This window comes from Mugil cephalus, chromosome 1 (assembly GCF_022458985.1).
Source record: "Mugil cephalus isolate CIBA_MC_2020 chromosome 1, CIBA_Mcephalus_1.1, whole genome shotgun sequence".
Taxonomy (NCBI): Eukaryota; Metazoa; Chordata; class Actinopteri; order Mugiliformes; family Mugilidae; genus Mugil; species Mugil cephalus.
The window spans coordinates 9,559,316-9,575,351 of record NC_061770.1 but is presented as its reverse complement, the minus strand read 5'-3'; positions in this window follow the sequence as shown (position 1 = coordinate 9,575,351).

Sequence of the window (16,036 nt, the reverse complement as noted above, 5' to 3'; positions counted from 1 at the left end):
ACAGCAGGACAGAAGTAGTACATACATAACAGCACATTCAGAAGTGAAGCTTTTTTTTTTTTTTTACATCCATCCCACTAAAGCAAAAACACCCCTAATGTGCAACAATCATTTATGAATGGCTAAATCTAAATGTCTAAATTCATGCTAAAAAATGCAATCAGGTTGGACAGAAAAGGAACTAACAACGAATGCAAAGTGGTTGGAGCCCAGTCAAGTGCAGTCAAGAACCCTGTTAAAAAATAAATACATATTCATTTCTTGGATATTTGGACTGCTGTGGGATTATTGTGGCCAAATCATGCACGGAATCACAAAACGTAAAATTAAAATTAGTCCCAGTCCCAGTTGAAAATTAAGAAATGCTGAAAATCATATTCCTTCAGTGATGGCATTATTCTACCTTTGCTTGTTTCCACAAAAAGGCTAAAAAATAAAATGAAACAGCGCTGTTTCCACGTCTCTCAGTACATTCTCTAGCCTGTCTGTTGCGCTCAGCCTCAAGCCGTCATACTGCGTAACCCCTAAAATCTTTAAAAACAGCTCACAAGTATATAGTTTAATTTTTTTGAAAGAAGGCTCCGTAATTCCCTGAAACACACTGGTGCTGCAGCTTTCAGTAAAGGTCACGCAAATACTGTAGCAGTAAAAAAGTGTTATGTGCCAGGTACTACTTTCAGTCGGGGATCAATTAACATTTATTCTAGTGGGTATTTATTGTAGCGGGATGTTTTGGATATATGGAATTGACTCAAAATAGACTACGGTGCTTTTCGTGAATGCATTGAGTTGAACCCTGTTGTCGATGTGTTCTTCAAACAGTGAAGCTCTGTAGCATCACAGAAACAAGTCCCTGTGATGATTTTTTATTTTTTTTAGCTGATTTAAGTTGACTCGCAGTTTAGCTCAAAACAACTCTTTGTTGTGAAATTTAAAAGAAGAAAAAAAAAGAAAGAACGCAAAGTTCCCCTGAGTCTATATCTTTCATTTTTGCTGTGCCTCAAACCAATCAAGTTTTTTTCTTCCTGCCCGCAGACCACCAGTTTCTGTCTGAAGAAAGTTCATGCACTGCTGAGTCAATGGACTCCTCCATGAATGGTTGTGACGGCCTGTCTCTGAAAAGTAACCCTGAAAAAAAAAAAAAAAAAAAAAAAAAATGTCGTAAGAGTTGTCTCCTATATCTAAAAATGGCGGGCACAGATATGACCAGGAAGCAGACAGCCGGCAATCTGCCACGGGCTTTTGGGAAAAAAAAGGTTAAATACCTGCAACGACTCTCAGGGACATGTTTGCAACATTTGCAGAAGGACATGCATAAAGTGTACATGTGTTTCGCAAATAATGGCAGCAATATAGATTCTCTTAACGCCTGTCTGATTCCATGTCAAATCTCCTTTCCAGATGGCGTGCCTACAAGATAAGGTGTTGGTCGCTGCTTTGTCCGGAGGGTGGCTAAGCGGAGTAAAAATGTCAATAAATCGTTGTGTTGGGAGAGCTGGAGATGTCTCAGGAAGAACTATGGAGCAGTTTTCTATTTAGCTTCCCCCTGAGCTGTGCCTACTCTTGTCATAACAGGAACCGCTAAAGGTTTAGCTGCCTTAAAAAAATAGTGACATTTTAAGATGATATTACCGCTGATTATAATGACACCATGCCCAGAAGGCCGATTTCTATCAGACGTGGAGTCCTCTTCTACTGCAGATCATGTCAAGCATCACCACACAATGTCTTTTGAAGAATAAACGGAGAGGGGTGGGGTATCTTGCAGATGAAAGTCATACATTTCTACAGGCATCCCTGCTATAAGGCCACGAAAATCCCCGCGTGCAGCTTCCCCGCACGGTCTCTGCACCGGCTGCACGGCCCTGACACGAGAAAGACGAGTGGTGTGCAAACAGTTTCAAAGATTCAATAATAGAAGGAGATATTATCTTGCGTTGGTTTAACAACTCAAATTTCTTTTCTCTGAGATCAATAAATCTCTGCCAGTAAACAGCTTACAGTGAAAGAGTGAGGACGCTTTTCAACTGATTCATTTGCATTTTCATTGAGTGTTTTTGTTTTCTGAAGCTTTCTCTGCTCCTTTCTGGAAAGGTCAATGGGAAATGGTTGGTGTCTGTTTTATCTGCCAGAGCCAACTCTCAAGTTCAGCCAAGTAAGAAATAAGATTATCTTTATAGAAGGCAGTGTGAGAATCTGGCCTTTGAATCTTATTCAGCGGAGTATTAATGTCTTAGTGGGTAGAATCGGCCCAAACTGCTATTAAAATGACTGAAGTCTTGAGCGGGATGTTTTTCAATTTGCGGAGGCCGCTCATGTTTAATGGAAATTGAGTGTCTCACCTTTTACATCAGTTGATCTTAACATTTAATAGATTCTTTTAAGGATATTAATCTTTTCCATTATATCTTTGTCGTGGATAAGACTGAGGTATATTTCTCTCAGGCAAAACAGCTCATTAACTTCCCAGACACAAACCTTTCTACACCTGAGGTGTGATATGAGAAAACTCAGGTGAAACGCAGAATAAAAAGCTCACACTTTCTCCGAGTAATGGACGCGCCGCTCTGTTATTTTTGAGTTTTAATTTAAAACTGAAAATGCAAATGCCTTCTTTTGCCTCCATTATTTCCTGAGTTGGACTGACATTTACTGAGAGCTACACTATTTGATCTCACCATTAAATCAAATGTCATTGCATGCACATTAGAAAATTTTCAAATTAACAAAAGGAACGCCATAGGATTGTAGTGTCACGTCAGAGAAAAATAAATAAAAAATAGAGCTAGCACATAGACTTTTCAACACAAGTAGCCATTCTTTAAGCCCAAACTGCTGGTGACAGTCTCTAGAGAGAGCAGATGCTGTTGCCTTCTGGCTCTGGGCTTCACCGTTCCATTTCAGTAACCAGCTCTGTGCCTCCTGAGATTTCCTACTGTAAAAACCACTCTCTCTCATGGCACCCAGGTGAAGAAAAAAACACTAATACAATAGGTGGCTTTTATTCCAGCCTATAAAAATGTCATCAAGTGCCAGCAATTATCTGGGTTAAGTGCATGAGGCTGTACGCTGTGTGCCAGTTGTGATGTGATATTCTTACATTTTCAATCCTTCAGATTGTCGACTCAGATATAACAACATCAAACTGGGAGATTACGGTTTCTTGGAGGGATTCTCAAAAGGGAAAATAATCGCATAAGATTTTTTTCTACCCAAAGTTGCAATCAATCATTTTCACAGCTTATTATTTTTTTATTTTTTTTTTTACATACGGTTGACATGACGCCTCCGAAGTCATGTTGGCTTTGCCATGTCACACAAAATAGAGGTTGTGCGTGTAATTGAACTTGTCAGTCCTGTTCTGATGCCTGTATTCATCGCCTGAGATAAAAACCAACTTTGCCCTTCAAATGCTAACACCAGCAGCTGAATGGCACGAACATAATCATTTAGTGATGTTCCTGTAGCAGACGCATGTTCCACCCATACATACCTGTGTGAGAGCTGATGCTGGAAGATGCTGCATATTTTTCTTGTCTCGTGTTAAATCCCAAACGCTTCCTAGACATTCTGTGTAATACAGAGTTACGCATCCGATAAAAACCAACACCAGAAAATTGTTAAACATACATAATTCAGGAAGAAATCTTTGATATATACTGTATGTCACATCTCTCTTGGTCTCCTCCTTAGTCTGTAAGGGATACAGCCAAATCTCACTCTAACCCCCCTCCCCCTCCCCCTGACAAGGTCAGAGTGTGTCATAGAAAGCACTCAGCGCAACAAATGGACCCTAAACTGTTTGATACCTGCTGTTTGCACTCTAAAGGCAACTCACTGAAGTTGATTATGGATTCCCACCCCGGTCCTCTCTACCCGAGAGTATTTGTTCTGGGCCACTGCTGACTGAATATGACTTGAACAGCTGGCGGCATCGGTCAGCTAAAAAACCTTTCTGTGAAGACAATATGACACTTTGTTGGCCAAGAAAATCAAAGACCAACCTTTATTCATGAGTGAAAATTCAATTCTGTTTCAGTGCTTCTGAGAAATTCATGTATTCATCAGCACCGTCTGTTCTGACCCCTGTGCTTATTTGGTCGAAATTCTGAATACTACTACAAAAAAAAAAAAAAAAAACCTGTACCTATAGTAATAGCACTTAACATGTATGATATCAGTATTAATATATTTCATAAGACTGACCTTGGCAGAGAGGCAAAATTACTATAATATCTACGAGCCATGGCTGCCGTTGCCATAGCGAAAATAGTCAGATGTCTATTAAACTAAACCAGCCAATGCAAAACACAAAAGTCTATTCATTTATGATGTGGCAACCAACTCATTAGCGCACATTTGCAGGCATGGTACAAATTTTAAACCCTGTGACACAATGCTTCTCTCCTTTATGGACCTTGAGAGAAGTAGTTAGCATGCAATGGTAGCAAGCTAGGCTAAGTAGCCTGTTGTTGCATTTAAAATGTGTGACTAGTCATCCAAAATAAATGTTGTACAGGGTGTTTGTCCTTGAAATGTTTTGACATTTTCAGTAGCTAAATGAAATAAACTGACACCACTTTTAAATGTTATTATGAACAAAGAGCAGAAAATAGCTTCTTTGTCTCTGGTCTTTAGCTTCAGTTAGCAGAGCTGAGATTGACATTAATATTCTGATTTCTCAAAAGAGCGTATCCACAGCCACATATGAACCAATTTGCTTGAAACTCAACAATTTGTAGCCGATTATGTGTTGCTGGTGGACATTTCAGGCTCTGGTTGCTTAGGTAACCCCTCTGCTATCACTACGGTGATAGGAACCAGGGTTGTAGACGGTGTTTTCTTCTGCTAAATGTTTGGGGACCTCTGTGTTACATGTCAGCTAGCTGTATCAGTTGCTCCAATTGGATGCCATCTCTGTTGACATTCCCTCAGAGCTGAGATTAGCACAACTTGGTACTTCACCAAAAGGTTTTTTGTCGTCTATCATTGATACAACTCATTGAATTTCATGTCCACTTGTCGCCATTGCTGCTTATCTCTAACTGTGTCGAGAATATTTATTTATAATATATTTCCTAAAGTGTCAAACTATTCCTCGAAGACGCCGAAGACGAGAGGCTCTTTATAACTCTGTGTTATGTACAAGCGTATGATTTTTTATTTTTTATCCAAGAAAACCCAATATTATAACAAAAGACAGGTAAACAAAATAAAATGATGAAAACAACAGGCTGGTGCACCAGGATTAGGAGTCAGCAAAGGAGTTGGCAGAAATCATTTTTGAATACTTTTCCAAGCTGTGTAAGTGAACTTCATTTCACCATTACTGTGCTCACTATTTCTTCCCACCTCCACAGGCGTAATATGAAAATAGCTAATATAAAATCTGAAATTGTATTCTTTCCTCTGTAAAGAGAGATGATTGCATATCAAGTTGGCTGGTTGAAGTACCTCCTGTGTATGACTCCTGTGTGGTGGGAGAGGAAGCATTTTTCTTCCACCCAATGGAAGAGTGAGTCAGGTTTATGACTATGGGGAGCAGAGGGTGGCCTTTATTTCCCTGAGAAGAGTCATTATTATTGCCCTCCAAATTTATGGCTTGCTTCTGGAGAGAACCTACCAGCAGAGTGCCTGTCATTTCTCTTACTATCTTATGCATTATTGATAAGTCTATGGTCCCATCATCCATTGTGTGCTATTGCCATAACTCAAAAGCACAAAACAACATATACTGTATACTGTAGATTTGTAGATCGAGTCCTCCTTTTCTTCTCTGTACTGTATTTTACACCAGCATTTTATGGGGACTTTCACCTGTTAAACAGAAGTTATGAGAAAAACAACAATGTCAGCACACCAGCACTTTTTTTCTTGAAGAAATAAATATTCTCTCTTAACAAAACATTTTGTCCTGTGTTTTACACAGACCGTTTAATGACCGACTCCCCTGTTGCGATGCATTATGCAAAAATAATTACAAGTAAATAGGCCAATAATAATAATAATAATAATAAAAATCTAGCTCGGTGTCATGAACCAGTTTGCGTGATGCTTGGGTTCACGTGGAGGTTGATTAGACACAAACAGTGTCTCACGACACAATGGATGTAGGCCGTAATGGCCGCGACAATTCAGCTACAAGAGACAAGAGTGGCTCCTAGATTTCATAATGAAAACCTGACCAATAAAATGAAAATATATCGATATATTCATTGAAACGCTCTTTTAAACGACAGAAATTGCATATTTAAATTTGATCAGCGCAAGCTGCCACGGGGTTACAAATGATTAGGAAGAAAACAGCTGCTTTATTGGGCTGTTCAAGAGTAATGTGTCACATAAAATACATAAAATAGCCACTGATTAATTGTAGGAGTCTTCTTCTGTTAATATGTCCTGATTAAGGGTTTCCATTAGCTATATGATCAGCAATTACGTGGGGAAATAATCAGTTCACCATGTTGTAAAGGGATAATAAGAACCAGCCCCTCGCAACAAAGAATGCCCTCCCTTGACTCCGTCCTTCACCCGGCCATGAATGCTCCCGCTGCTGTTTGAAGAGAGAGATAAAGAGCATCGGTGCTCGGGCACGTTTCCTTTTCAGCAGTTCGTCAGCGGCGCAAGTAAATCTGCCATGTTCGGACGTTCACATTAAGAGAATTGTGGCTCCTACTAAACAAGTTAATCAGCGATGTTGTATTTGTCACCTCCCACATATGCTACCTCTTTCTCTGTAGCTTTCCTCCAGAGCTCCTCTCAGTGAAGGACCCTTCAGACCAGCAGCAATCATCCTATTTAGACAGCGGAGAGGGCCGCTTTTTCAAACATGGTATTGTGCAATGCTGCCTGCGCTTGCAATCATGCTCTTCACTCGGTGATGATGTGGCTAATTTTGGGTCTTTTGTGTCCATTTTGCTTATTTGATTGTTTATACAATTCACCTGTTTAATCCGTCTACAAAACCTAAATAATCAGCTTTCGACATGTTTCCCCCGTGAAGATTGTGAATTGATTGAGTCGACCTTGTTTCATGCCCTTTCCTTGCAAAAGTAGTATGTCGCAAGAACTGACCTTTAAAGCATTTTCACACACCAAAACGTTAGACATTTAATTCACTTCCTTCGTGATTCAGTTGTAGAAATATCACGTGGAGCCATGTGGCGATGCATCCTGAGCTGCAAGAGCAAAGGAAGATAAAGACTTAACAAATTTGTTTATTAGCCTCCCACTTTCTGAGGCTCACTCCATCCATCACCACCAAACGACCTTATGAATACATTACAATACATTAAAGCTGACTGGCTGAACAGGAGTCGGTTTGTGAGTTATGCTGTTTGTCATCCTGTTGCATGAGCTCCCTCAGGTGTTGATGCATACTCTTCCCCATTAAAAAGAAAGAAACTACTCCAAAAAATTCCTATAAACATAATTTTCCAGGTGAAATACTCAGGAAAACATATGACAGCAGAATACATTTTAGGACAGATAACTGATTTGTCATGTCTGTAATGACCAGGATCAGACTGTATTTGTACCTCGTTTGAAGATACTAATGGATTAATGTGTTACCAAACCAAGGAGCGTGGAGACTTAAAGTGAAATCACATATTACAATAATATAAATCAGCTGTCAATGGATGTAGACAAGTAAAAGTGCTCCATGTAATATTTTTACATCGGTTGCTCCATTCAAAATATACCTAATAAATGAACTAAATCACGAGGACATCCTTCAGCTGTGTATTAGTAAAAATGGAAAATAAAGTAAATTGTAGGTGTAAACCAGTGGTTTGATACTTAGGTGGCACGTGTGGGGGTGGGGATGATGTGTGTGTGTGTGTGTGTGTGGCCTCTGATTTTCTTTTCTTTTATTTTGTAGTGAAGTATTAATGGCCACTTACTTTAAAGCCAGACTTTATTTATTACATATTTGCATAAGAAAGTGCCTCAATGAAGTGCTGGATTCCTGTGAAATGTTACGATTCCTATTTCTGCTCTCCGGTAGAAGTACAGCATGATTACAGTCATGTGAGTGAAGAGAGTGAAGACTACGACCTATGGGCAAAGAGCGACAACTGACGTCATCAACACAACCTCAGGCTTAAATCATAAAGCTTCCAGCAGCTTTACATAATGTAACTGAACGGATGTTTCTGATTGCCAGTTTGTTACAATAGCCGATCAACTAATGTGTGAAGTGGAACTTCAACTTTGCTGCTTTAAATTAACGTATTTCTTCTTGGTTTTGCTTTCTCTTTTACTTCAGTACCAGGACGAGTGAAGCTCAGAAGTGAAACATGTCTGGAAAGCTGCCCTTTCTGAGACTAGGTTACTGCTCTTTACTTTTCTTATTCTCCTCCAGGAAACAACCGAATAACATCAATCAGTTTTACAAAAGCTCTCAAACAACAAATCCTTCCAGCAGCCATGGGTGGGACTTAACATCTGGTGGTTGCGTTTCTCTTCACATTTCATTTTATAACTGAGTCGTTTTTCATTCTCTGACCAATACTTATACCATATATTTGACTTTCAGAACACATTGACAGTCTGTCATCTTGCAGACAAATAAGAAAACACTTGTACGTGTCATTCTTGAGGCCTTATGTAAGGATTTCTTCTTTTAATAAAATTCCGATGTTTCTTGTAGCTTGTTGTTTTTCGTTGGTTCCCACTGAAGAAGAGAGCTGGGGCGTTGCATCTCTCTGAACCACCACTGACCTTGCAATAGCAGTGCAAGAATATTTAGGTGGTGCATGTCAGAGAGCTGTGGCTCCTTTGCTGCTGAAGCTGATGATCCCATTTTTTTCTGCTGTGTTTTACATAATTTATAGAAACCAAACCTTTATTTATTTGTCCTGTACCTGGTCTCTATTTTATCTTATGGCATAACAAGCATGGTGAGCAGACAGAAATAACACACATTTACAGGATCAGGATGGTGTATAGAGGACTGCCCCAAAATAAATTACAGTAGTGATGTGCAAGTTTAATTTTTCTGACTCATGAGCCATGACTCCTCCTCCCTATTAACTCGAACTGCAAAGAAGAGATCAGACAATGTTCCACTATTGTGCCACTGCTATTCTAACTGCATTTATATAAATACATCAAGTTAATGACTGTATTAGGCATGTGGGAAAAGCAACAGCTCTTGCTTCTTGTTTCAACTCAACTCCCTTTCCCTTTCCCTCCCCGCAGAGAACGAACGAATCACTCAGTTGCTCACAGTAGCCTGGCCCCACTCACAAAATGAACAAATCAGTCACTTGCTCACTCCCAGCCCAGCAGTAGCACACTCGTACTCCGTCACTGCTGGGAGAGCTGCTCCCACCTGAGCTGAGAGTCTGCTGCTCTGCTCCGATAGTCTCTATATTATACTGTGTTATGTTTGTCTCGCAAAGGTAATCAGTAGGTTAATAAAAAAAAAATGTTAAGCCAGTTCCACTGTCTCAGAAGATAAACTATGACGCTTGTGTGAGACTCACTACTGTCAGTGTGCTGTAGTGCCCTGGTTTGAGTTGTGCCCTTTCAACATCATGTTATTAAGTGGCATAAGATTTGTGCCATGTGAGAAAAAAAACAACAACTCAGAATTGTTAGAACAAAAATTCCTTTGTGAATTATTCTTTTTGCCCATACTCGCTGAATTCCTGGGAATTTAGGTTTAGATTTTAAATTTTAGTGGCGGGATTAAATAGTGTTAGTATGAAACACTGGAGACGGGGACTGTGTGCACACGGATTTACGCACACTGCAGATGACTCAGAAATCTGATTCACTTTGTTGAGTGACTCATATGAACTCAATTCAGTAAAAAGAATCAAATTTCCCATCACTAAACTACAGTGCAGGCAAAATGTGTCCCTTAAATCGTTGCCTACTTGGACAACATCTGATGTCATCTTATTTGAGATTTCAACTAAAATAAATGATCTGATATGACTCAAAACATCAATCAGAATGAAAACATTCCTGACGTGCGCAAAGTGGTCCTGTCTGCTGCATAGCATCAAATCTGCCAGAAATTTGATATGAATTCAAAGGAAAAGGATGGCCGAGACAGATCAAAATTTTCAATGCCACTGCTCACATTAGTTACTGAAAACTCATTTCACTACCTCCATGTTTCTGTCATCCTGGGAACTTGTCACTTGATGTTTATCCCAGCTTGTATTTATTCCAGAAAAACTTATCAGATCAAGCTTTTACATGGTTGTTATGTGCCAGTATTTTTGCTATTCAAGGGACTGTGCAAAGTTTACACCACCTCCAGATTCCCTCAGTTTGGGCCTGTCTGTTCTGATTGAAGTGGTGACATGAGGCATTTCTGTTTTGTTTATATTGTTATTGAGATTATTAGCGTACTGCTTGTATCTGTGTAATCACAGCTATTGACTTTTGGATTTAATTGTTTTATTGGGCCTGTTGACAGTAAAAAGAAATAAGGAACATCCTCAGCTTTATACTTCAAAGGGGATTTAATTTTAAAGGTTTAGTTTTGTTCTACAAACAAACTAAAATGAAATAAAAAAACACCAAAAACCTGCACACCAGAAAATTAAGTTGACTTTCCACCTGCCTAGCTGTTGACAGCTCATTTAAAACTGTGGCTAAGTACATGAAATCCAGGGAGAAAAAAAGTGTGCGTGGCGCACAAAGGCATCCTGTTTCTATTGTAATTTTCTTCAGAGAGAACCTATAAGGTCTGCTTTAAAGACATGTTATTGACTTGTCCATATGGTTTATAGGTTTCTAAATGGCTCCACTTCTCTTTAGAAAAAGAATGGGAATTTAATCACACACCTTTGGCGGGCTTAGTGAGGCAGCTGTGGCAGTCAACAACCTCATCATGTCAGCCTGAGACTCAGGAGAGACTGTCCTTGAAGCACAAAGAACCTCAGAGGACAATGATTTACTTCAGCCACTGTAGCCCTCATTCACAGTTACAAAGGCCAGTGTCCTCAAAACCTTTTCAGCACAGACAAACAACAATAAAATGACATAAAACGCTCTGGGTATCAAAATAAGTCATTAATGCCTCCCACGTTTCCAGAGAACACCGTCATCACAACTGCTCCCCGCTCATCGACAATTTCAATTCAGGGTAATGATACACTTAATTATTCTGGGTCCTGGCCAAAAATGTGCAAATGACACAATTTGGTAACCGAATCCCAGCATTACAAGGATCCTGGTGTGTAATTACACAGATGTTATGGGTGAATCAGGTACTGTATATGGGCTGGCAGTTGATTTGTGCCATCATGTTTCATCCTGCTTTTCATTTTGAGGCAAGGACAAGCCGATACGCCTCACTTGCTCTTATAATTATTTTCGCTTCTCTTCCTTTTCCATGCCCAGTCTGTCATGCTCTCAGTCGCAGCCCAGGCCTGGGTGTCGATCCCCGAGGACATGACTGTGGAATGCCTATCACAGGCGTCCATGGATAGGGATTGGGAGCGATCTAAGATTCAATACAATTTTCCAAATCAAGAGTGAGGAATTAAATGAAATCTTACAATGTTATCTCTCAGGTCGAATTGGCCAGTCGAGTGTGCTGCCCTGACACACTGATAACACAGCCTACTTACTTTTTATCACCCACACGCCATAGATTACATCTGAGTGCTTATGTGCACAATGAGTAAATGCTGCAGTGCTTGCGGGTAGTTTATGTCATCCATTGTTTCTCTATCAAATTTGTTTATGTAGCAGTGTAATTCAATGCGGTATTCAAAGGATAGATTATAATCCACAGGACAATTCTTGCATTCTTTCTGTAATATGCACACAACTGCAGCACTGTCCTCACACATGCAAGCTTTAGTGGTTGTCTGTGTTCAACAGATAAAGAGAAACAATGGTTCTAATAGGCAGCAGAGAGTCTCCACAACCAGTGTTTCAGCAATCCACATTTGTTCTCACAAAGGCTAAATGTATTTTGAGTGGCAGATTAAGGGTATTGGTCAGAGGCTCTGCTTTGTCAACTCGGAAATGTGGGGTAAATGTGCATTTGGATGATAATTCACACATTCTTAGGCCTGACGGTGGACAAAAAAGCGCCTCTGTTTTCGGTTTTGGAAATGTGTTTCACAGATTGTTAATTATGCGTCACGTAATCTCATTAAATCCTTTTGCTTTGTGACTCAATTTCTTTTACAGGCATTAGCCGTGATTGAGTAGTTTAGGGGCCTGAGTTCCTCTTTTGTCTAAGTTCAAAAAATGGCCGTCTTCATAAGAGCGGTGTTTTGTCCCATTTGTATTCCACAAGGAAAGCTGACGTCCAGCAGCAACAATAGCACAGTTTGCCTGGTTGAGCGTCTGTAATAACAGACTGACTTGGCCTGGAAAATACATAAACATCCAACAATAGTATTCATTCATCTCAAGCTGACATTAACTTTTACATGATTTTAGTATGTGTATTCATCTTTCTCTCTCAGTCAGTCAGCCCTTCGGTCTCAGTGCGTCAGTGGTGTTTGATCTAGTAATAAATGACAGTGGGAAAACAATGTGACAACTTGAAAGAGGTCACTTGTAGTGACAAACCTGCAGAGAATTATCCTCTGGTTCTGCAGCTCTCGCTTGGCTTGGCTTTACAGAGGCTTTATTGTGAGCCTTATCTCATTGTTTAGCTGCCTAGCTTGCATCTTTCTTAGCGTTTCGTTCATTCTTACTGCTTCATCATGCATCACTTTTGGCCACAGCAGGCAGCTGTTTTTAATGAGGAAGAAAGCGCTACCTGATTAGTGCTAAACCTTCGTCAGACACAGTTAATGACTACCTGATGGACATAATGGATCACATAATGGGTAAAGTGATTTTTTTCCCAGGAGATGGTACGGTAAGTAGCAGTAAAAAAGGAAAATGTCTACTGTTTTATTTGGTGTTCCACAGGGCTCTACATTAGAGCCACTTAATGTTTCATTACATACAATGTACGAACTGGATTTTTTTCCACATTTGATACATTAATAGTATAATGCCACCTATTAGAGTCCCAAATGATGGTGATGATGGTAAAAGAAAAATCTCCACTACCTCCTCATCTGCATTTCAACTGAGTGTTTTGCCAAACGTTTTTATTCAGGGTCCAGATCGCCTTGTAAATTCTTCCTCCTTGGTATATATTAACGAGTTTTAAGCTATAGATCATTAGTGTTATTCAGTTGATACTCCATTACACATCTCTTTTTAACCCCCAAAATTGGCAACAATCTATTTAAATGCAATCAAAAACATGTTACTTTCCAAAATACTGAAATGTAAATCGAAAAACTGACCAGGTACTCACTCATGGCCAGCATATGAAGTGTTTCATTTGTTCTAGTTGTTACCAGATGAAGTGAATGAGTTTAAGCATGCTGTGTTTCCTTGTGGTGGAGATGGAAATTATTCTCCATGCTTTTATCCCATTTTTTTTTTCTAGAGAATTTTGATTCCTTTTTCGCTTATCTATTATCTTAGCAAGATCCAGTCAGATTCAAGATTCCTGTGATTACTGTTACATCTCAGCATGGTAAGCACTCACTTACATTGAAAATCCTTGTGTCAGCATTCTATCTGTCTTTAAGATTTCTATCAAGATTTGTTGGCTTCCTGTTACTTCAGACTCAAAAAAGAGACAGTGCCTTTGATATCCTGACTCCTAGATTGTGAAACACTCTCCTGAGAACAGCATAGATACATTATTCAACCTATTTTTGTCTCCATTGTGTTTATTATTTTATATTGTATGTCTGTGCATTTTCTTTCTTCCCTTTGTAATAAAGCATTGTGATATAAAAGATGATATATGCATACACACACCATATAAGCATATTGATGCAAAATATTAGGTATAGCAGTTTTAGCATAATTGTAAACTGGATATCTTTTTATTTGTCACTTGAACATGACATGGGAAATTTAGACAGATATTCTGACATTTTCCTATGATTTTGTAGTGATAAAACAAATGTGTTTTATTCATAATAATGGATTGAATTTTATATCTTCTGTCATATAAATAGGCAATTTTGCAAAATAAGACTATACAAAATCATAGGACGGAGGTTACATAAAACACAAGGCAAAACAAAACACATGGGAAAACAGTTGCATTTCCTCACTGCCTTTATGTTCTCCTACCTTGACGAGCAAGTGGCATCAGGTGCGCTATCACCTGCAGAAGCAATAGTGGAAGGACAGCCCCCGAAAGCACTCAAGAGACAAATGACATACAAAAGAAACGTGCATTAATGCAAGCATAAGCACTTTTTTTTTCTTTTACCTGAGTACAAGCACTTCTCCACTATCGCAAAAAAATCAACAACTGCTTACTGTATGTTTGCCTGTTTACAGTCCCTTCAGGATGGGCTGTATAATCAGCTATCCGAGTGTTTTGTAGAGCAGACGCTTTCATCTGATTCATGATGCCCTCTAGGGATTTTGGAGGGAGCAGCACAATCTAGACGTTCAAATGTCGAATGCTTATATGAGAAAAAAATCGAATTTTTCAAAATTTCAGTGAAATATAGGTGATTTTGCTGCACAGTGGCGTCCGTCTGTTATAGCATATGTTCGCAGAGACATTGATTTTTGAAAGTAGGATACTCTGTGCCTGGTTTGCACCAGAGGATCTCGGTAAGCGCACGGGGGGTGTAGTGTTTTTAGAAGGGGCAACTGAGTCCCGGAGGCTCTTTGGATAGGCTGCCTCCTTGCTCTTTTGTCTGCTAGAACATGTCAACTTGCCTTGTGTACCCATGTTAGCACTCCTGGCAACGGATATTTATTTTAGACAAGCGATGTGTCATTAATTGCTCCATCCACAGGGCTGATGAATAAACTCTTAAGTCTCTGGTATTCACATGATGTTGCCCTCCCTCCGAGTGTAAACATTGTGAAGACAGATTAGTTATGCAGCTGTGGGTAAAGAAGATTAGCAGAGATTATTAACAAACATGTTGACTTAGACAGTAGCGGCTCCTTTCTGTGCAAATATCCCGTCCATGTGGTTAAAACAGAGCTTGGGGTACAACCGCTTAAACCACCTGCATGGTTGAAACATCATGCTTCTGCATGGGATCAGTCATCACGGGGGTCGAGCGCAGAGACGCCTGGTTTCAATCTTCTTGGTCCCAATTAAGGTCAGATTTACTGACATCAGTCACAGTTCATCACAGTGATTATGCTCAAGCTGTTCAGTGAGGAGATGATACAGAGCTCATGGGACCCACTGCTAATTGGAGGTCCTCACTCTCTCATTTTGTGTCTTCGCATCTATTCCGTTGAGACGGATACAAATTGGTCACATCTACGTTATCATATTGATGCTTTTAATTTATAAAGCAGCTTTAAATTATGTGTCCCCTCCCCCCTGTATACTAGGGATATTGCAATCATTATGCCGTTTACCCGTGCTGAAATGTGGTGAGGCTGACAACTGCATTTGCTGTAGCATTTTTAAAACTCACATGACTGTTAATAATATGTATATCCAGTTGTGTGTGTCATATGCACAGCGGTGGAAATTACTCAAGCTTATGAACACATTTTTGCACTTTTCATATTCCAGTTTTGTCATACTTTATTCTTAGACTCCAGCACATGTCAGGAAGAAATATGGTTTATTTTTGCTACCTTACACTTACACTTACATGCTACTTCACACGAACAAATGCACTTCACAAAGAAGGAATTAACAATCCAACAGTATATGAGATTTTTTAAATTATATTGTGAGTCAATTAATTGTTTAATCAGTATATTACTCATTAATCATTGTTTTTTTTTTTTTTAAATTTTCACACATAAATGCAAAATTTTTTGGTTTCAGCTTCACTATCATTATGATTTTCTTCTTTTACTCAAAAATCATCCGTAGAACCGTGACGTCTGTACTCAATAAAAGAAGAAATCTAAAATCTGATTTGTAGTTCTTATAATTTACACACCAATGAGCGAATGAATAGAAGAAGTGACGGAAGAGATGGCCAAAGCCAGAATGAAAGTCATCATGTATGGTAAAAAATATTCTATAGTAGTACAA